The sequence below is a fragment of the Triturus cristatus genome, chromosome 2_1 (genome assembly GCF_964204655.1).
Source record: "Triturus cristatus chromosome 2_1, aTriCri1.1, whole genome shotgun sequence".
In the NCBI taxonomy this organism is placed as follows: domain Eukaryota; kingdom Metazoa; phylum Chordata; class Amphibia; order Caudata; family Salamandridae; genus Triturus; species Triturus cristatus.
In genome coordinates, this window is record NC_140581.1 from 847,374,649 (window position 1) to 847,397,438 (window position 22,790).

Consider the following 22,790-nt stretch of genomic DNA (forward strand, 5'->3'; position numbering starts at 1 on the left):
GTATACCCTAAATGATGAAACTGGATTTTCCTTATGTTCTCTCTCTCTTCTTTTCCTAAGTAACCAGCAAATGTTTATCTTGTTGAATCCCTATGGCATTGTGTGACTAATTGTACTAAATGATTTCTGTTAAAGCTGGATATAAAATGTGATTTATGTTCTTTACCATTTAAGTTGAGGCCTAGATAAATGGTTTATATGAGCAGAAATATCATATTTGAGTGGAGTGATTTTTGGGGTAAACCTTCTTGTCCTAAGTCTTAACATTAGTAAGATCTAAAGAAAGGGTTATATGATGTAAGCATGAATTTGGCATTTTCTTATTTCAGGTCCTCATGAGGATTTGCCTCATATGCTCTAAATATCCAAGTCCCTGTTCGCTCACAAAAAAGATCCATTGGAGGACCAATGGCAGTTTAGTGGTATGTTATGGGACCAGAGAGGAAATAGCTGATTGTGATATGTGATGTGAGTATAAGGAAAAATCAGTTTTCTGGTAGCTTGTCGGATGATTAGTTTGACTAATTAAACTAGGATATGAAGAGATGTGGCTAAAGAGTGTTGGTTTTCATAGTGGTGTAAGAGAATAGTAGGGTTTTGACAGGTGATGAAGTTTTGACATTGACGAAAGATTAAAATGGACTTGTGATCATAGAAGATCCTGAGATAAGCCTATGGGCAGTCTTAATGTGGCATACACTAAGGGGCCCATTAGGAGGTCGGGCGGTGGCAGCACCATGGTGCTGGCGGTGCGGAAAAAAGCTATTTTCCGCCTGCGAGCAACGGCCCTCACGTCCGCCATATTAGTATGGCTAAACATAGCCCATTTTCCAACCGCCGCCGTGCGATGCGCACCGCCATCAAAGTGCAGCCGCCAACACGGCGTTGGGAGCCAATGGAGACTCACCGCCATGCGGAATGACGTCCACCCCGCTCCACAAATTAGGATGACTCAAACAAGCAGACGCACCGCAGCGGAGATACCGCCCAACCAGAGACGGTGGAAGCTCGACAGCGGAGCACGAAGCCGTTGTCACGACCGCCATGGACACAGCTCTACACGTCTTTCCGGTGCTGTACCTGCTACCTCACCAGGAACTCATGGACCGCCGCAGACGCCGCCGCAGGTACGCAACAACACAAACACAATACACAACACACGTGCAGACACAGGGTCCAAATCCACATCAGACACCCTAGGGGGGACAGGGACACATCCACAAGGGCACCCACACATCACCCACCTGCCACAAAGTCACCCCTCTGCATCCTGGAAACACAGCTACCACCACCATGCAACAATGTCCTGGTCACGTCACCGCAGCGGCAAACACAAGGGAATACATGCGTACATTGCAGAAGGCAGGGCCAGCACCAGGCATGGCCAGGGCACAAAGACCACAGGGCCACACCTCCACCCACCACACACTAGCACACCCCCTGAAGGCACATGCCATGTGCCCCTCCTGTGCACCCCCATGCACAACAACAAGCCAGGTCAATACACACCCTGCACCACACAACAAACAATCATGGAGATAGACACTGCAGGAGTGGCTGCACAGGAACACACAACACACAGTAGAGTAGCACAGGGCCAGGGAAACACATACATCACCACAACACCACACTCGGAAATAAAATTGAGGACAAGCACCAAATGAACACATACAAGGAATTAACATTCAAATGGACACACAGCTGGCACAGTCACACATACCTACCACAGACTGACACACAGACACATACACACCCCACATGCCAACAGCAATGGAGCACAACAAATAGGAAAGCCAAAGTGGGCTGCACACAAATGGAAGGCCATGGAGACACACAACAAGCATGTGTACATCACATCAATACAAGGAACAGAGACCAACACCCTCACACCATCAAAGCACACATGGCTGGCACAGTGATTGAACTCAAACCACAGACAGCTCAGTGCAACAACACAGGGAGACAGCAAGGCAAACCACGTATAGGCACAAGGATGAAAGGAAGGCCCTGAATTCAAACTGTGAACATCCACACATCCATACAACTACTTCACAGGAGTACACCAGCAGCACTACACACAGGGCCCATCTACACACCTCAGGACTGACAAACACCAGTAGGAATCTACACACATACCCCCCTCACACCAGCAGCACACAACACCAGTGCCAAACACACTGAAGGCTGGAAATACTTGCCAGGCAATACACACAAAAACAACCACACACCCTGGGGCCAGCCATAAACATCACACACACACACACACACACACACACAGGGATGCCACCACAAATGTCGAAACAAATACAACAGACAAACACATAACCCAACAGAAACACACACAGAGCCACAACAACAACAGACATGCCCTGTGCATCTAAACTGGGGAAAGGCAATGGGAGCACAGACACAACAGGAGTGCACAACCTCATCCCTCAGGAACAATGCACAGACAACATACCCCAACATACACAAGAAGTGCACCATCACAGAACAACACAGCCACAGCAAACAAACAACAGATGCACAGGCAGAACAATCACATAGCAAACACAGCAGGACATCAGGGAATGCACACCAGGCAATCACAAGGCAAGATACACACACAGCACTGCATGCACAACAAGCTGTGTGTGCACAGCAAGCATACCAGCCACACACAGACATCAGTGACAGAACAGCAACCCACACAACACCATACAGCACAGCACAAAGGCAACAGCACACCCAGGAAGTGAAGCAATAACGCAGCCAACACACATACATCCAACACAACACCCAACAGATGCACAAGTCTGGGACACAAAGGAGGAAACAATTTGACCAGAGGACTGGGCAGCACACACAGTTGAACTGCATAGGAGCAACCATGACTGACAAACAGCACCAGAACATCACACATGACCCATTGGGGAAATGTCCTGAGTGACACATTGACCCTGGCCAAAGAACTGCACCACAAAGCACAGTGTCACAAATGACGTCATGGAAAGGCACACACACATATAAACCAAGGGGGCAGCTGACACCAAAGTGAAGTGTACTGCATGTCAATAGGGGACATGGCAGGAGTGTACCATACACAAAGAGAGGGAGTGCAGACCCTCCCACAATGGGTAGGCAGCTGAAGCACAGATAGGGGATGGAATGACAACACACACAACATGCCACACTGGAGGCAAGAAGGCACCATGTGACAGCAATGCATGTGAAAACACAACCACAATGGCAGTGTGGAGCAGCAGGTCTGCATAGTCTCCACAAACAGCAACAAGACACATGGATGTGCAACAAAACACAACACGGACTTGCAAGTAACGCTCTCTGCATACTCACAAGTGACAACAACAAGTAGGAGTCAGACAGAACTGCAAGGACACACCAACACACTGCACAGTGCACAACATACAACTCACACATGGGCATACAACCACATCCACAGGGATGAACAATCAAAACAACAGGCATACAACTTCTGGGTGACACATGTGTGCATTTGACAGTGCAGAGGCATGTACACCTCAACAGTCCCCACAAACCCCCTTCACACTGCACACTACCTGACCATCCAAGAGCACAAATGGAAAGTAAGCCATGGGACTAGTATGACTGGCCATCACAAGCTGACCATACACATACACCACTGGGCACACATAAAGGAAGAACACACATACATGATGACCCTGGCCAGCCTGCCTGCAATACGGTGTGCAGAAACGCACTCTGTGCTGTCAGTGCCCCCCAACCTGACATGTGTACAATATAGCCCACATGAACTAATTAAGTAAATGACTACTGCTATCCATTGTAAATTGACACCATTGCCAACACAAGTATCTGGGTCAAGAAGAACTGAAGACCCCGTCGCCCCTGAAAAAAAAGAGAGTAAGTGAGCCCAAAAATTGACTATGTTGAAGTGGCACACAGACCATGTGTCACAGTAAACCATTTACACACAGCATATGAACTTTATTCAGTAAGGACACTGACAAAATAGACAACAGGAGCAACTGACTTTATTCACATATTGCACAGATAGGTACCATGAGAAGAGAAGAGCAAGGCACAAGATGCAGAGCATGTCCATGAGAAGCTGCACAGGCAGGGGGCACACAGCAGTGAACGACAAGGCCAGTGGGCAGGACAAAGTGCAGAATGAGTCCATAAGAAGCTGCACAGGCAGGGGAAAAACAGCAAGGCCAGTGGCCAGTCCGAGGTGCACAGTGAGTCAATGAGCAGCTGCACATGCAGGGGGCACACAGCAGTGAACGACAAGGCCAGTGGACAGGACAAAGTGCAGAGTGAGAAGCTGCACAGGGAATGTGTGTGACTGTACCATTCCATGGTCAGCAACACAGTCAGGGGGCAACAATGTGCAGTACAGGCCCACCTGTGTGAGAGACAGGTGTGTGAGTGTGACTACTACTCAGACTTGGCTGTCAGGCGGACTAGGAGCTTTCTGTGTCTCGGGGACTGTCGGCCATTTGACCGGGGAGAGAGCAGAACAGCTGAGGTAGAGCCATCAGTGACTTGGCAAGCCGCAAGGCTGCTTTGACCAGGTGGTGTAGTGGCACGTGGAGGAGGAGTCATGCAGACGGGAGACACGGTGTGGCTGAGAGATTGTGGAGGGGTGCCCTTCCACTTCTTGGGGATTCTAATTGGCTTGATTGACTGTGGATCAATGGGAAGTGATGTGGGCACAACAGGCACACTCACCACCACAGCTGCAGCAGGTGCAGGTGCAGGCGCTGGCAGCCCCTCTGGTGATGTGCTGGACCCAGCGGAACGCTTTGCCTGGCTTCCCCTCTGCCCCACTTCCCCTGTTTACTAGGTGTTACCCCTACAGTGCCTACTGCTTCACTGGGCTTGGAATGGGAGTCGAGGTTGTTGGTGATTCTGCCTTGGAGCCCTTCCTAGGTGTACCCTTGGCATGCACCACCTGCTTGGTGGGCACAGACACTGTATGCTTCTCTTTGCGCGATGCTTTAGGGGCAGTAGAGTCCTTGGATGGGGATGCCACTGAGGCATGTGTGCCTGAGGTCTGCTGCTTTGCTTTTTGTCCACTGGTGTTGCCTGATGGGATTTTCTCCCTGCGCTCTGGGGTGGCTTTGGTCTTCTGTGGGGATGGTGTCTGCGCCCAGGACCGCTTGGGTTGCTGCTGCTGTGTGCTTCGTGTGCTGTATCATGACTTTGATGTATGTGGACCGTGGTCACTATCGTCAGATGTGGCCACTGCCAGGGGGGTGGACAAAGGGACCGATGCTGGACTGTGAGTATGTGCCTGTTGCGGGGCAGTCGTCAGTGTTGATGACAAAGCCTGGACTGTCCGGTGCAGCCCACCCACGTCTGAATGTATGCCCTCCATGAAAGCAACCACCTGGGCCAATTTCTTGTCGTAGTCAATGAAGGCATTGAGGAGAGCTGTCTGGCCTACACACAGCTGGCGCAAAAGGTCCACAGACTCAGCACTGATGGCAGCAGGGGGGAAAGGGGCAGGGGCAGCAGTGCCAGGGGTGAAGGACACTCTTCCCCTCTTACTGAGGCAGACACTGGCAGCACCAGAAGAAGTGGTTGGGAGGGTGGGCACTGGCCGCTGTGTGGTGGAAGTCGATGTAGTGTCCCGTTCCCTGTGCCCTCCAACATGGATGCATCCCCACTGGCATCGGATGATGTGGTGCTTTGTGTCTCAGACTGGGATTCCTCCAGCAAACTCCTGTCCCCCTCTGAGGCGCTGGTGAAATCTGTGTCACTGGGCTCCTGTGCAGCTGTTGTGCTAGTTTCACCCCCACTGGTGTCTGTCTCCTGTCCCTCCGTGACCACAGGTGATGCTGCATGAGAGAGAGAGATGTAGGGTCAGGTCAGTGACAGCAACAGAACAAATATATGGAAGCAATGCATCACAAAAGATGACCAAATCTACATGTTGCACACCACCCTGTGCAATCACATCGTGCCAAATCACTATATTGACTCAAGCAGTGCGTGGAAACTGGAAACTCAGGCATGAGTGAGCCATGTGATGACCACCCAGCACAACACCCTGCTTGTGGCTCTATTCAAACACATAACTAGCTCTGAGCACACCTAGAGACATGATGGGGGCACACTACTTGTTGCCAATGACAGATCTGAATGGAACAGGAGGGGACAACACAGACCCAGACTACAACATGATAGTCCACAATGGACATTAGTCCATGCCACCCACCATGTCATACCTTGGGGACAATAGAATGGTGCACATTGTTATCAGGTGTATAGGCCTCCCCAATCTGGGTGCATGCAATGGACGCATTGATGAACGCACAGTCAGATCGGGCACACTGCCGTTCCCTCCCATGAGATTCCCAAGACTACCCCAATGCAGAAGAAACCTGAAGAGCACAACTCAGAATGTAATGTGAAGTCACAGCATCCAATTCACCTTTGTAAGTACAGGTAGGGCAAATGAATGCCACCGGCACCCAGGCCAGCAGCCACTTACATGCCACAGCATCACACTACCAACATCACATAGACCAGCGCTGGCACAGGCTCTGTACACATGAAGTCACTCCCAGCCAAAGTCAGGTTCCCCAAATGCTCACCCCTGGCTTGCTGCTGATGCTCCTTTAAATGTGCATCCAGCTCAGGCTGTGTCACCGCGAAGATGCGCCCCATTAGTGGTGTCATGCTGCGCCGTGCCAAACGGCCATTGCGAGGAAGCAGCCCCAAGCTCATCTCCGCCACATTCTTTGCCAGCCGGCTGATGTTGTCCCATCTCTTGTAGCAGTGGGTGCGCCGTCGGTTTGAGACCCCCAGAGCTCGCACCTTCGCTGCAATGGTCCTCCACACAGCCTTACGCTGGTGTATCTTGAGCTGCAGGCATGGGAGACAAGAGGGGGAAATGATCAGTGACACAGTGTCATGTACCGACATCTATCAGTATAGCAGCAAGATACAAAATCATCACATATCCAACGATATGTCAATCAGAGACTATAGTACAGCTCACATGGGACACCTGCATGGGAAACGCTGATGTTAAAGCATGTAGGTTTGAGGGGGAACACAGTCCCTGCACATCTCACGCACATGCAGGATGCCAGCACTGAAACACCTATGTAGCCTGCCCACATCGCCAGTCCATTGTTGGCTTGAGCAACACATACATCACATGTCAGCCTGTGTTTGGGGGTGGACTCACTGTGTCCAAGACTGCGCAGCCATCAATGTCCCTTTCCTGTGAATCGATGAATGTGTCATGGTGGTCACATTGAGGGACATGATCTCACAAATACAAAATGCCATTCACAAGGGCAGTAGTTTGCAAAATACAGTGCTGAGATGGCCCATAGCTTGAGTGCAATGTGAAAAGAGTGATGTCATACCCTGTAAGTTAAGTGAGGTGTCCTTGTGTTTGTAGGTGGGGACTGTGCATGTCAGGCAGTGCATGACACTACCCCACACTCCCCACAACTACATGTGTGGCCCCCCTGCCCTACCACACCACTGTCGAAGACTTACCACGACATTTGGGGCACCATATAGCCTTGGGTACTGTGTGAGCACCTCGTCCACTAGGACCTCCAGCTCCTTGCTCGTGAAGGAACTGGCACGGATCTTCTCTGTCCTTGCCATCACAGTGGACATGAGACAACAGCGGCGGAATTGGGTGGTGAGGGTTCACAGGCAGCAGTCCCTGGAGGCAGCAGCAGGTGAAGGGTCTCAGGCAGCAGTCCCTGGAGGCAGCAGCAGGTGAGGGGTCACAGGCAGCAGTCCCTGGAGGCAGCAGCAGGTGAGGGGTCTCAGGCAGCACTCCCTGGAGGCAGCAGCAGGTGAGGAGTCTCAGGCAGCAATCCCTGGAGGCAGCAGCAGGTGAGGGGTCTCTGGCAGCAGGCTCTGGGAGCAGTGGAAATGTGAGGCTCACTCCCACACATATATAGCCCCCTGGGGTCATTTCACAGGAGCCAAGCTGCAGCAATTGATGGTCCAGGTCTGCCTCTTTCAAATCCATCCAATGACCGCCTCCGCGGTGGCGAAGCACGCCTACCGCGATCTTCAAAATTGCATCATGCCACTGCAATCATGGCTCCCATTGGCTGTAAGGGCATGCTCCATGGTGGTGACACAACGCTGGGATCCCGGGATATGCTACCGCGATGGTGCATCTTTCAAATGCAGCCAATGTCTGCCTCCGCGGTGGCGGAGCACGCCTACCGCGATCTTCAAAATTGCATCATGCCACCGCTATCGAGCTTCGCATTGGCTCTAGGGCAAGCTCCAGGGCGGTGACACACCGCACAGGCCTGGTGTGCGGTCCCACAATTTTAGTGGCGTAGCATGCCATCCACCATTTCCACAAGTCTCCATGCCTATCAGTACTGCACTTGTGTGAATGGGGGTGCTGATGACACACCGCCGGGGCCAGGAAGTAGCTACCGTGATTTGGGTGCCATTCATTGACACGAGGCTCCACCATTCATGTGGCGGAGCATGCCCTACGCCATTTTAACATATGATTCCATGCCTATCACTACCGCACTTGTGTGAATGGGGGTGCTGGTGACACACTGCCGGGGCCAGGCGGTAGCTACCGCGATTTGGGTGCCATACATTGACACAAGGTTCTGCCATTCATGAGGCGGAGCATGCCATCCACCATTTCCACATGTATCCATGCCTATCAGAACCGCACTTGTGTGAATGGGGGTGCTGGTGACACACCGCCGGGGCCAGGAGGTAGCTACCACGATTTGGGTGCCATACATTGACACGAGGCTCTGCCATTCATGCGGCAGAGCATGCCATCCACCATTTCCACAAGTCTCCATGCCTATCACTACCGCACTTGTGTGAATGGGGGTGCTGGTGACACACCGCCAGCGCCAGGCGGTTGCTTCTGCGATTTGGGTGCCATTCAATCCCAATGGCTATCTGTCAAACATAAACAGGGCACAGTGCCAACATGGTCAATGGAACATCATCGTGCACATGATGCCATTGTTCCATTTACACCACTGATGGCTACACATGCCATGTTTGTGTGTGTGGTTCGTAGATTGGCCTGTACCCACTCAAATGTTTCTTATGGATTTGATGTTGGTGTAGGCAGGACAGTGTTGTTCTGGACTCTACAATGTGTACACATGTCAATGTGTTGAGGTGCAGTGACAATCACAGCGATGCTCGTCTCAATGAATGATGAACTATGTTGCATTGCCTCTCATGTCTGCTCATGCACACATTCGTCATCCCAGCGCCGACTGTGGTCGTTGTGTGGTGGATGTGTACCAGGTTGTAATGACGCATTGAGGTGTGACAGGTACAGCAGCTAGGTATCAGACAGTGGGTTTGATTAGTTACACATATTCTGGATGCTATACTCCCAGGCGTGCCCATTTGAAATGTGGCCGTATCCTTATGTGGATTCACATTGACCAAGGTGGTGTTTGAGGTACTTGTCTTGTGTAAGTTGACAGGTGTGGCCTTTGTGTACATGAAGGTGTCCCTACATGTGAGCTGGTCTGTTAGTCATGATTGATGTCAGTCATTGTTGTCGTTGTGTCATCCAGAACGTTATGTGCTGTGCACAACTCATGATGTATTGCATTGACATGTGTTCACTATCATCTCCAATAGGAGGAGGCAAAATTTGATTCGTCACTTGACGGTGCTGGAGGACATGGAGGATGTTGCGATCATATGGAAATACCGCCTGGACAGAGCCACCCTGAAAACCCTTTGTGATCTGTTGGAGCCCCACCTGCAGCCCCGCAGGACATATTCAACAGCTTTCAGCCATACTTATAAGGTGATGGCGGCCCTGCATTTTTTTGCCACTGGATCGTTCCAAGGGACAATGGCCAGCGCTGGTGGGATGTCACAACCGATGTTCAGCATGGTGCTGCGTGATGTACTGTCTGCCATGATGCTTTACAAGGACAGATACATCCATTTCCCCAGGGGTGCTGAATTGCCAGCTGTGAAGGGAGAATTATATCTCCTTGGACACATCCCCAATGTTGTTGGTGCGATTGATTGCACCCATGTCAGGCTTGTGCCACCACAGGCAAGTGAGCACATTTACCACAATCGCAAGCATTACCACTCCATCAATGTGCAGGTGGTGTGCCTGGCAGATATGACCATCTCCCACCTGTATGCCAAATTCCCAGGCTCGCCCCATGACTCCTACATCCTGCGGAACAGCATTGTGCCCCAGCTGATGGCTAATCTGCTTCCCGATCTTGCATGGATTGTGGGTGAGTATGCCTAGTCGTGTGGCGTGCTGGGTGTGTGACCTGCTGTCCTCACCCTCTGCGACATTGCAATGTCTATTTGTGTTTGTCATACCTAGGTGACTCTGCATATCCCAACAGTCCCTAGTTGCTGAGCCCACTGCGGAATCCCAGGAGCCCGGCTGAAGTCTGCTACAATGAGGCCCATGGGAGGACACGTCGTGTGGTGGAGAATACTTTTGGTCTGCTCAAGTCACGTTTCCACTGCCTGGACAAGACCGGAGGTGCATTGGCATACTCGCCCGAGAAGTGTGTCAGATTGTAGTGGCATGCTGCATGCTCCACAACCTAGCCATTCGCAAGGAGATTCCCCTGCTCCTGGTTGATGGTGAGGACCCAAGGCCCCAGCCTGCAAACCAAGCCATGTCCAGTGATGAGGACAGTGGAGAGGAGGAAGGTGTTGACCTGCGTGAACAGCTCATCACCCGCTACTTCACTTGAAGGTGGGTGTCAATGTGCAACATGTCCATTGTCTGCTGATATTGCTTTTGTCGTGAAGAGGTATGTGAGAATTGTAGCAGCAGCCAGTTGTAGACTCAGAGGTGTTTGGCAATGTTTCTTGGACAGGTCATTTGGGAACATCTACAGGACGTGTATGTTGACACTTGTTGGCCACTGTGACATGTGCATGTTGGGTTATCCTGATGGTAGGGGTTGTGTGATGTCTGTGATACCACACCCAGACCTGTGAAAGTAGTTCTGTTGTGTTTCCCTAGGTGCCTTTGACTTCTCCTTGCCTTCATACAGCCCAGGCTCCTGGTACATTGTGATCATGTTGAAGACTGTACATCCTGCAATAAAGACGGAGCAGACATGACAAAATGTGTGTATGATATTTTATTTGCAATGGTGAGATGCGAGGGGGGTGTACATTTCCATTGGGGGGTGGGGTGGAGCAGTGAGTTGACAGTTATGGTAGATGAGATAATCGAGTAGTCACCCATCCAACAGACAGATGCCATTCACAAGGCAGTGTGGGGAAGGACAGTCCAAAAAGTCAATGCAGTGGTAGAGAGGGTTGCCATCATGGCTGGCTCCGTGACTGGCATTTGGCATGTGCTTTGCCTCCAGATACTCCCAGGGTCTTCTTGGGACAGCCCCTTCTTCGTTTGGCAGGGGGGGCCTGCTACAGGGCCAGTGGGGTCTGAGGACTCACCCCTCTCTGTGGGCGCAGGGGAGGATGGTGAACTGTCATCGTGCGGCCCACCAGAGGGAGGTGGAGGTGTTGTCTGTGGCGCATGCCTGTCCCTCAGTAGCGCCACTTGCTGGCCCAAGAGGTCCACGATTTGTCCCATGTGGGTGTCGATGGACCTCATCAGCAGGATGAGCTCGTGCAACAGTTCGTCCGACCGGCCCGTTCGTCCCTGGGCCTATTCCTATGCTCCCAGGACTCTGGTGATGTGTTCCAGGGATTGGATCACAGCCTCCTGGTGTCCGTGGGTGACCCTGCCCCTCCCACCTGCCCTGCTGCCACGGACCTGTTGCCTCACCACTGTGGGCACCCGCATCCTCTCCCTGCCCTCCTCCATCAGTGGTGTGTGCTGGTCATCCTCTGGGACAGGGAGGGTGTTGCAGGCAGCACTGGTGGTGGTGGTGGCAGTGGCCGCACAGGCCGTGACAGCAGAGTCTGCTGTGAAGTTGTTGTTGGAAAAGATGTGGTGGGGGGACGATGGGGTCCTGGGACCTGTTGCTCCCTGGCACACCAGATGGGCAGGCTTTGATCTCATCGTCCATGGAATCCTGGGAGTCAACATCAGAGAGTCCATGTACCGTGGGGGAGACTGGCTCTGCAGGTTGCTGGTGTTGTCCTCTGCAGTGAGTTCTTGGTCACCTGTGGGTCAGATGGGAAATAGTCATTGCATTGCACCCGGCAAGCTTTGTGTTAGCTGTGTGTCATTCACTTTTTGTACACTGCACAATTGACAGATCATCACATTGTTTACTATGTGCACTGCTGTGCTTCCTGACATGATGCAGTGGTACAGGCATTACTTGTCCATGGTGTGAGGTCTCAAGGCATACCATCGACCCGTGCACAATTAAGGATTACAGGGACTTGTTGCCATCTAGGACCTGGCACAACATGTGTTTAATTGAGAACTCATTGTTTATTTGTCTGACCTGGCAGATGTCACATCTGGCTATGGACTGGCCATTGTCATCTCCTGCCTACCTTTGTCCTGTGATGTGCATATCTCTATTTGTACCACCACACATCCGTTCATATTTTTCGAATGGTCCTTGTTGTACTTGCCCCATGGCGATGTACATGTAAATAGGTGCTGTGCATGATTGTGCCCTGACTTTCTTCTACTTGTGCATTGGTGTGTCACACTTTGGTAGCTGTGACAGTTTCCTTAGCTTACCTGTGTGCACACTGTGCTTGGCAATGGGGTAGGTATGCCTCTTTGTGCAATGAGAGGGCTGGTGTTGTCATGTGGCACCATTTAATTTGTGACGAATGGGTGGGTGCATGTCCTGGCTATTTACCTGTTATGTGCCCACATTTGGGTTTGTTATGTCACACATGTGTATGCGTGGTGGCGGCTTACATCCTGTTCAGTGGGGTCACGGTCCAGAATCATATGTCTACCTACCTGTAAGTTTGTTTGTTGTACTGCAATGGCTTCCAACTGCTTCTTGGGGGATGTGGGGAGGGCTCCATCCTGCTCAGGTGTGGGACAGAGGGAATGTTGGTAGTAGGAGTGCGGGCTTCCCACACCCAGAAACCCTCACTTTGAAGATGGCTACCTACCTGTTAGTTTGATGAGGGTGATGTAATGGCTTCCAACTGCTTCTGGGTGGGGGAGTGCTCCATCCTGCTCAGGTTTGGGACAGAGGGAATGTTAGTAGTAGTAGTGTAGGCCTCCCACACCCAGACACCCTCACTGTGAAGATGGCTACTTACCTGTAAGTTTGATGTGGGTTGTGTAATGGCTGACACATGCTTCTGGGTGGGGTGGGGGGAAGGATCCATCTTGCTAGGCTGTGGGACAGGGGGCATGGTGGGAGTAGTGGTGCAGGCCTCCCACCCCCAGACACCCTCCCAGGGAAGATGGCTACCTACCTGTAAGTTTGTTTGTTGTACTGCAATGGCTTCCAACTGCTTCTTGGGGGATGGGGGATGGGGGGAGGGCTCCATCCTGCTCAGGTGTGGGACAGAGGGAATGTTGGTAGTAGTAGTGCAGGCTTCCCACACCCAGACACCTTCACTTTGAAGATGGCTACCTACCTGTTAGTTTGATGAGGGTGATGTAATGGCTTCCAACTGCTTCTGGGTGGGGGAGTGCTCCATCCTGCTCTGGTGTGGGACAGGGGGAATGTTGGTAGTAGTAGGGCAGGCCTCCCACCCACAAACACCCTCCCAGGGAAGATGGCTACCTACCTGTAAGTTTGATGTGGGTTGTGTAATGCCTGACATATGCTTATGGGTGGGGTGGGGGATGGATCCATCTTGCTAGGGTGTGGGACAAGGGGCATGGTGGGAGTAGTGGTACAGGCCTCCCACACACAGACACCCTCACTGTGAAGATGGCTACCTACCTGTTAGTTTGATGAGGGTGATGTAATGGCTTCCAACTGCTTCTAGGTGGGGTGGGGGGAGGGCTCCATCCTACTGAGGGGGGGGGGGCAGGGTGCATGGTGGGAGTAGTGGTACAGGCCTCCCACCCACAAACACCCTCACTGTGAATATGGCTACCTACCTGTTAGTTTGTTTGGTGTACTGCAGTGGCTTCCAACTGCTTCTGGGTGGGGGAGTGCACCATCCTGCTCAGGTGTGGGACAGAAGGAATGGTGGGAGTAGTAGTGCAGGCCTCCCACCCACAAACACCCTACCAGGGAGGGTGGCTACCTACCTGTAAGTTTGATGTGGGTTGTGTAATGGCTGACACATGCTTCTGGGTGGGGTGGGTGGAGGGATCCATCTTGCTGATGCAGTGGGACAAGGGGGTCTGGTGGGAGTTGTAGTGCTGTCTGCCTGTACACATGCCCCCAAGGTAATGTTGGTAGCTACGTTTGTGGTGAATGGGAGTGGGTGAATGTTGGATCTGTGAGTATGTTTTTGTGAGTGTGTGGTGCAGAAGGATGGAATTTGTCCTAGGTGGTGTAGCTTTGTAGTTGTGCAAGACAGTACATAGCAGAGTGGTGGTAGTCATTTGTTTGTACTTACCAGCCTCCACTCCCCCGGCTACTCCAGTGAGACTCTCTGGATGCAGTATGGCAAGCACCTTTTCCTCCCATGGTGTGAATGGTTTTTGTGGAATGGGAGGGCCACCACCAGTCCTCTGAGCCAGCTCACGGTTCTTGCTCCTCTTCTCCTTGACCACCCTCTTCAGATCATGCCACTGCTTCATGATCTCCTTTTTTGCTCTTGGGGTGGTCCCTACTGCATTGACCCTTTGGACTATCCTTGCCCACATTTGTGTCCTTGTGGCTAATGGTGTCTGTTGGACCAGGCTACCAAAAAGCTGTGGTTCCACTCCGACTATCTCATCTACCATGACTGTCAACTCACTCTCTGTGGATTTGGGCATTTTCTGTGTGGCCATGGTGTGTGGTGTGCAAAGTGGTTGTGGGTGCAGAAGTGTGAGTGGTGGTTGTGGTTGTGATGTGTATGGTGTGTGTTGTGCAGGGGGGTTAGTGGTGCAGGTGTGGAAGTGGTGGTGGTGCTGTGTGTGGTGTGGCTGGTGATGTTGTGTCCTTTGCCTCTCCTGTCAGCTGGGGGTGCGTTCCTTCTCTCATGGAGTATTGCAAAGGATTGTGGTCAGGGAAGGGGCTGGTTTTATACTCAGCTATGTGGGTGTGTCCAATTGGGGTATTGCTGTCAGGTGTGTTGTCCTGGGATTTGTATGTTTCTTTTTGCCATGTGGTTGTGTCATTGGGGTGTGTTTTGTGTATTTGGGGAGCATGGCTAGTTTTCTGTGTGCACTTTTTGGCCTTCTTGTGGGTTTTTTGCTTCATCCGCCATATTTTTTTTATGGATCACCCGCAGCGGTGGCTGTGCTTCAGCTCTTCCGCTGGCTCTCCCATTCATCCCATTGTGCGACCGCGGCGGTCAGAGTCAGCGATACGTACCGCGGGACCGTCGGGGATATCCTAATTTCCCGTGCGGTATCTCCGCTATACTTGCGGCGAGTTGGTGATTTTCGGCCGCGACTCCGACCGGCGCGGACGAATTTTAGCCATCTCCGCCCGCTGCGGGTGGTTTTACTTCGCCCTGTTCCGCCGCAGTCGGTGTTTTTTGGTGATTGATCCTAATTTGGCTGCCGGTTTGCCCACGGTGCCAGCGGGAGGTTGTTTTCCGCTTCCATGGCGGTCGGGTGCTTTTCCGACCGCCATCCTAATAGAACCCTAAGTGTGTTTGTCTACTGTTTTATGAGTATTATGCATGAGACATCGTTGCGGGTACTGAGAAAGGGAACTTGATGCATGACAAGATTGAATTGTTGTGATTTAATCAGGAAGCGCAACAGGAGAGATCTCTAGGGTTTTTCCTTAATGAGAGTGAAATTGCGCTGGTCGAGGTTTTCACTCAAAGCAAATGAAATTTTCTGAATGAGTGGGTATCTATAATTCTTTTAGTTGAGCAGACAAAGTTGTTTTATGTTGTATTGTGATGTGAAGCGTGTTTTAAAAGGACAAAAGAAAAGATGACAAGCAAATTGTGAAGGGAGGGTCCGTTGCAGTGAGGAGTTAGACTGCCATCATAAAGTGCTGCACTGGTATGGTGGTTGGTGTGAAGCCGTGCTGGTAATGGTGGACGAGAAAGAACTGTGATTGGAGGTAGAAACAATAATACCGAAGAGAATTTAGCGGTTTAAGCAACAGATTGAGTTAGAGGAAAGGAATTATGAACATTTTCAAGTTGTTAAAAGCTTTAATGCATAAAGATGAGCCTATACCAACAAGGGAAGAGTTCCTGTGGCTCCAAAAGGTACAACTCCCTTGCTGATGTCATTAGAGAAAGGATATCACACTTGTACTTGGTTAGAGAACTGGGCAAAATATACTGAGAAAGATGGTACTTTACCGTTTCCACAGTAGGGGACATTTAATGTAAGAATTTTAGAAAATTTGAGAAGACAGATGAATGATTTGAAACCTAGCCCTAGGGCCATACAATATAAAGCCCTTGAAGAGAGGGAGCACAAAGCACATCAGAGAGAAAAAGAGAAATGTCAGGGCATATATAGAATAATTGTGCCTGAGTGGGGAGGAGGAATGAGTGCTTCGCGCATCCTTAGAGGTAAATCAGAATGGTCCCTATGTGGACGGCAAGGTAACTGGAACACCTATTTCATTCCTTATAGACACTGGTGCCACCCGATCCACTGTGAGAACTGTGGAAATTCCCTACCTACCCCTCTCAGGAGAAACAATCCAAGTAGTAGGAGTATCTAATCCACTAATTCCAACCCCAGACAAAACTGGTGCAAGTACAGATTGGAACATTTGAGGATATGCAAAAGTTTGTGGTGTGTGACACTAGTCCAGTGATTCTGTTAGAAGTAGAACGAGATTTATTGTGCAAAATGAACAGTTCCGTTTATTGTACACCTGAAGGAATAGAATTTCATACCACGGATGAGGATGTAGTGTTTAAAATGGCTAGACAAAAGACATAAGTAGAGAGCTTGTATTACCTACTTAATGAAAATGATTTACCTCCTGTGTTGAGAAAGATGGTCCTGTCTGAAATGTGGGATTTTTCAGGAAAAGATATTGGATTGATGAAAGGAGTAGTTCCAAATCGAATCACAGTAAAACCAAATGCAGAATACCGAGAAATCCAGCATATAATCTTAGTCCTGAAGCTATTGCTGGAATAACCCCAGTGATCTAGGAATTTTTAAAGAGATTTTGGGCAGTCCATGTAATTCACCTATCATGAGCATACGTAAACCAAATGGAAAATATAGAATAGTTCAGGATTTGAGAAAAATTAATCAGATTGTTATACCCTGTTGTCCAATAGTACCAAATCCTGCTGTAATTCTAAATCAGATTCCATGTGAAACTGAATGGTATTCGGTGATTGACTTGTGTCAAGTTTTTTTCTCCATTCCTGTGCATCCGGATAGGCAATATTTATTTGCGTTCCGGTTCAGAAACTGTGTCTTGGCATGGTGCTGAGTTCCACAATGCTATACAGAAAGCCCCTCAATTTTCCCTAAGATTTTGAAGAGAAATTTGGAATCACCAGTAATGCCGGAATCACTCTGTGCTAGTGCAGTACATTGATGATTTATAAGTTGTATCTGGAACTAACGAAGCTTTTGTTTCGGATACTGTGGCTATTATGAATCTTTTGGCAGTGAGTGGGCATAAGATGTCGCCAGCAAAACTGCTGTTTTGCAAGAGAGAATTCCATATTTGGGACATCACATTGAACACACTGAAAAAGGATTCAGAAAAGTGTCATAAGATCGCATCACTGCTATAGTGCAGATGAATCCACCGAGTACACAAAAGAAAGTTCAAATGTTCTTGGAAATGGTTGGCTACTGCAGGCAGTAGATACTGATTTTTTCTTTGATAGCCAAGCCACTTAAGAGATTGACACACAAAAATGTTTCAGATCCTCTTCCATGGGATGAGGAATGCATGCACTCATTCCTTAAACTGAGAGACAGTTTGTGTTGAGCTCCAGCACTGGGAATGCCCGATTTTAACAAGAGTTTTATTCTGTTTTGCAGTGAGAGCAAAGGTTGTACACTATCAGTTCTAACGCAAATGCATGGAACTGCACGCAGACCTGTTGCATATTTTTCAGCTACATTGTATCCCGTGGCTGCTGCTTTACCTGGGTGTTTGAAAGCTGTTGCTTCAACGTGTGTGAGTTTGGAAGAGTGTGAGAACATTATGATGGGACATCTGTTGAAAGTATATGTGCCACATTCATTTGAGATTGTGTTGACATGAACTCGAATACAGAATCTGACAAGTAGTTGGTTAACAAAATATGACCAGGTGATTTTGGGTGCAGAGAATGTGACTGTGAGGAGATGTATGAGTTTGAATCCAGCTACCTTGATGCTGTTACCAGGATATGAAGTTGTGATGGAAGAAGCTGATCATGATTGTCTTGATGTGACTGAGATGTGTACCAAACTGCGTCCTGACATACAAGATACTCCGTTGCCAGAGTCAGACCATGTACTGTTTGTGGATGGATCATGTTTGAGAGATTCAGGAGAACCTTGCGAGCTGCATATGCAATTTGTACTTTAGTGGGTGTGGTTGAAGCATCGTGGTTGAAAGGAGTGTATTCAGCACAGATGGCTGAATTGATAGCACTTACCAGGGCTTGCAGCCTTACCGAACAAATGAGAGTGATCATATTCACAGATAGTCAATATGGTTTCGGGGTGGTGCATGATTCTGGGCAGTTGTGTTCTCAACATGGGTTTATCACCTCTTTGGGCTCACCTATCCAAAATGGAGAGTGTGTAAAAAACCTATTGATGGCACTACAACTGCTGGCTCAGATTGCTGTGGTGAAGTGTTCCGCCCACCAAACTGGACATGATTATGTCACAGTTGGCAATCATTATGCCGATGAGACTGTGCATTATTGCGCCCTAAATTCTCATGCATTCAATGGAGAATCTTTAAAGTAACAGTCTGATGACACAGAATGCAGCTTGATGTTTGCAGTTGTTGAAACTTGAGAAGAAATCAGAAAATTACAACATTCAGTACCACAGGCAGAGAGAGAAGGGTGGATTAAAACAGGATGTAATCACAGGCAGGAAGATGAGGTTTGAGTTTACACGGATGCGAGACCCGTGTTGCCGGATAGCCTACTACCACCAATGGCAAGGATATGTCATAGACCTGCACATGTGGGTAGAGATGCTATGCTGCATCTCTTTTGTCAAACTTGGTACATTCCAAGATTGAGAGCAATTGCAGAGAGTCTGTGTCAAAGATGTGTGATCTGTCAACAAATAAATGCAGGAAGAAAGACAGTGGTCAGTACGAGTCACACTGGAAAATCAGGAGATCCCTTTACCCTCATGCAGTTTGACTTCATTGAGATGCCCCCTTGTAATGGATTGAAATATGTCCTTGTGGTTGTGTGTTGGTTCTCTTGTTGGGTCGAGGCTTACCCCACAAGGCACAATGACAGCTTAACTGTAGCTAAACTGCTTCTTAGAAAATTGATACCTCGATTCGGTTTACCAGTCTTATTGGAATCGAACAAGGGAACTCACTTTAATAATGAAATGCTATAAATGCTTTGTTCTGCATTTTAAATCATGCAAAAGCTACACTGTGCATACTGACCAGAGGCGTCAGGCGTGGTTGATCAGGTGGATTGAATGATTAAGTCCAGACTAAAAAAGGTGTGTGTGTGCACATCCCTGAAATGGCCTGATGCATTGCCTTTGGTGTTGATGAGTTTGCAAAGTATCCCAGCCAGAAGAACTGGACTGTTCTCTCATGAGATAATTATGGGGAGGGCTCTGATGCAGCCTACAGTCCCAGCAAATCAGCTTGTAAATATTTCTGATGAATTGGTACTCGATTATTGCAAAGGATTGGCTGATATGGTACATTCTGTGTCTCACCAGGTTGGAGAAGTCGCAACTACCGTTCAACAGGGACAGTGCCATGATTTGTGCCCAGGCGACAGGGTACTCGTTAAAAAGCAAATGTGTAAATCCTGTTTGGAACCTTGTTGGCGTGGGCCTTATAAAGTGATTCTTGTCATCACAACTGCTGTTAAATGTGGTGGTCTACGTAATTAGGTGCATGCAGCCCACACTCTTTGAGTTCCATGTCCTCTTGAAAGTGTCTGGTCTGTGGTGGACGAACTGGTGGTAACAGAGAAACGTCCTGTTCATACTGAGCACAGAGAAGAGAAGGAGTTAGCTACTGGGTCTCAAGACACTGTTGTAAATAAGAGTCAAAGAGAGTTGATCCCAGTTGGTATCAAAGGTCAAAGTTAAGGGGATCCAACTAAGAGAAATGTTGGCTCAAATGATGTGAACAGTGTACCAGAAAAACAAGAGTGAAAAGGAGACCGTTGGCCCAGAAAATCTGAAAGATTGAGACACATACTGACTGTAGGAAGAATACCTTCCACTGTGATTGAAGTCTCTAGTCAATCTGAGCAAAGTGACACAAGTAAAGATTTAAAGGGCTATATGAGCAATATTACTAATTTAGGAAAATAACTAACAGAATTAATAGCAGATGGTGCATAGGAGAAAATTGGGAAAGGATTTTCTTTTGTGGGAAATTGGTTTGCAGCTCTCAGAAAAAGTTTAGTAGTGAAAATACTAACTCCATTACTAACAATTGCTATTGGCTCACTAATCATAAAACTAATATATTGATATTGTAAAAATAAGAGAAACTCTAAAGAAACTGGAGGGTTAAAAAGAAATAGAGCAGAAATTGAATTAGAAGATAGAAAAAGTGTTTTTTATGATGAGATGAAAAATTTGGAGCAAATGAGATTGAAACAAATGAAGACAACTGCAGTGGCATAATGAAAGTTGAAGGGGCCCCCTTGCAAGGTACACAGAGGGGCCCCTCTCCGGATTTAATCCGGAGCTCTCCGGTGTGAGTACAGTGCTGAGGAGGCCCCCTGCAGCTTGGGGCCCCCCGCACTGCAGGGGATGCGGGGGCCTGTGTTACGCCCCTGGACAACCGCATTGTAATGTGACATCAGAATAAGATAAAAGAATGTATGATGGCTTGATTCGCCATCAAAGGGGGAATTGATGGAGAGTACAAGTTTAATGACAGTTGCCTCTATCAATTCTCATCATCAAATGAGATTTACGACAATAATGTTTGATAAAAACATGTAAAATGGTTCAAAACGAAAAATATGAGAATTACTACTGTATCGTAAAAGAATGCAGAAATGTTTTGAAACGTGAAAATTTGAAAAACTTAAATAAAGAGAGAGAACAAGTTATTTGCTCATGTTATATAATCACATGTTTAAGAATCTAAACATTAGTTAACCTAGAAAATGTGCTGCTGATGACTACTAAATGTGACACAGAAATTAATGCTTACCTGATGAACACTCGAAAACAGTTAAAATGCTTAGTATGTTAATGCTTGATAACATGAAGTTTTGCAGTTTTACTTTAGCATTATGTCATACAAATGTGTATAACAAAAGTGACACACATATTAACTTGTTCGAAAATGAAATAACGTGCAAAATATTTTTTTAGTGGTACCTAATATTGACTTGTAACTTTTAAAGAAAGAGTAATGAGTGAATTAACTAAGAAAACTGAATTATTCATATTAATATGTGTTTTATATTAATCATAACGTGATTCAGCAAGTTTTCGTGCATGTCTCAAATGCTTCTTTCCTTGTTCAAAAAGCAGAATCTAACTGAAGTAGTCATTTTAGATACTGTAAGAACTTTTCATGAAGTTTCTTTCTTATGCTCGCAAACAAAAGACTCTCTTTTGATTCAGCAACACTTTTGACAGAAATGTATCAATACCACTGAAAACCTAGAGAGAGCGTCTGGGTACAGACAGAGAGCGAACAAAGTGAATTTTCTTACTCCTGAAGAAAGGATGGAAATATAAAATTATTGAATTTGATGATTTTGCAAAAGGATTACTTTATGCTTCCTGATTTCTTAGTGAGGTGTTGATCACACCATGAGCAAGCCATTGTGGACAACCAATGGAAACCATAGCGTATGATGGAAAGGATACTTTGCGGGTGTAAACTGAGAACTTTTGGAAGTATAATTGCCCCCTTGGAGGAGGAGTTGGGCTGGTTGTCATTTTCAATTTTCCTGCCTGGCATGCTGTCAGACTAAACTCTGATTTTCCTTTTCTATGCCAAACCCATTTGAACTGAACTTTCCGAACTGACTCAAACCTGTACTTCGCGGGCTGGTAAAGTGTGCAAGTATAACTCTTCGGCTGAAGAGTTTATAGACTCATTCCTGTGACTTATTGCGCTTCAACTCTGCATATTTGGTTTGTATAACCTAAATGCTGAAACTTGATTTTTCCCATGTTCTCTCTCTCTTCTTTTCCATGGTAGCCAGTAAATGTTTATCTTGTTGAATCTGTATGGCATTGTGTGCCTACTCGAACTAAATAATTTCTATTAAATCTGATTACAAAATGTGATTTATGTTCTTGACCATTCAAATTGAGGCTTAGATAAATGGTTTACGTGAGCAACAATATCGTATTTGAGTCATTTTTGGGGTGAACCTTCTTGTAGTAAGTCTTATCATTAGTTAGACCTAAAGAAATGGTTAAATGATGTTAGGATGAATTTGGCATTTTCTTATGCCAGGTCCTCACAAGGATTTGCCTCACGTTCTCTAAATATCCAAATCCCTGGTAGCTCACATAAAAGATCTATTGGAGGACCAATGGCAGTTTAGCGATATGTTATGGACCCAGGGAAGAAGTAGTTGTTAGATGAAATATATGTGAGGTGAGTATAAGGAAAAATGTGCCCAGCTTTCAGCTGCATCACCCTCGTTCCATTGTCTAT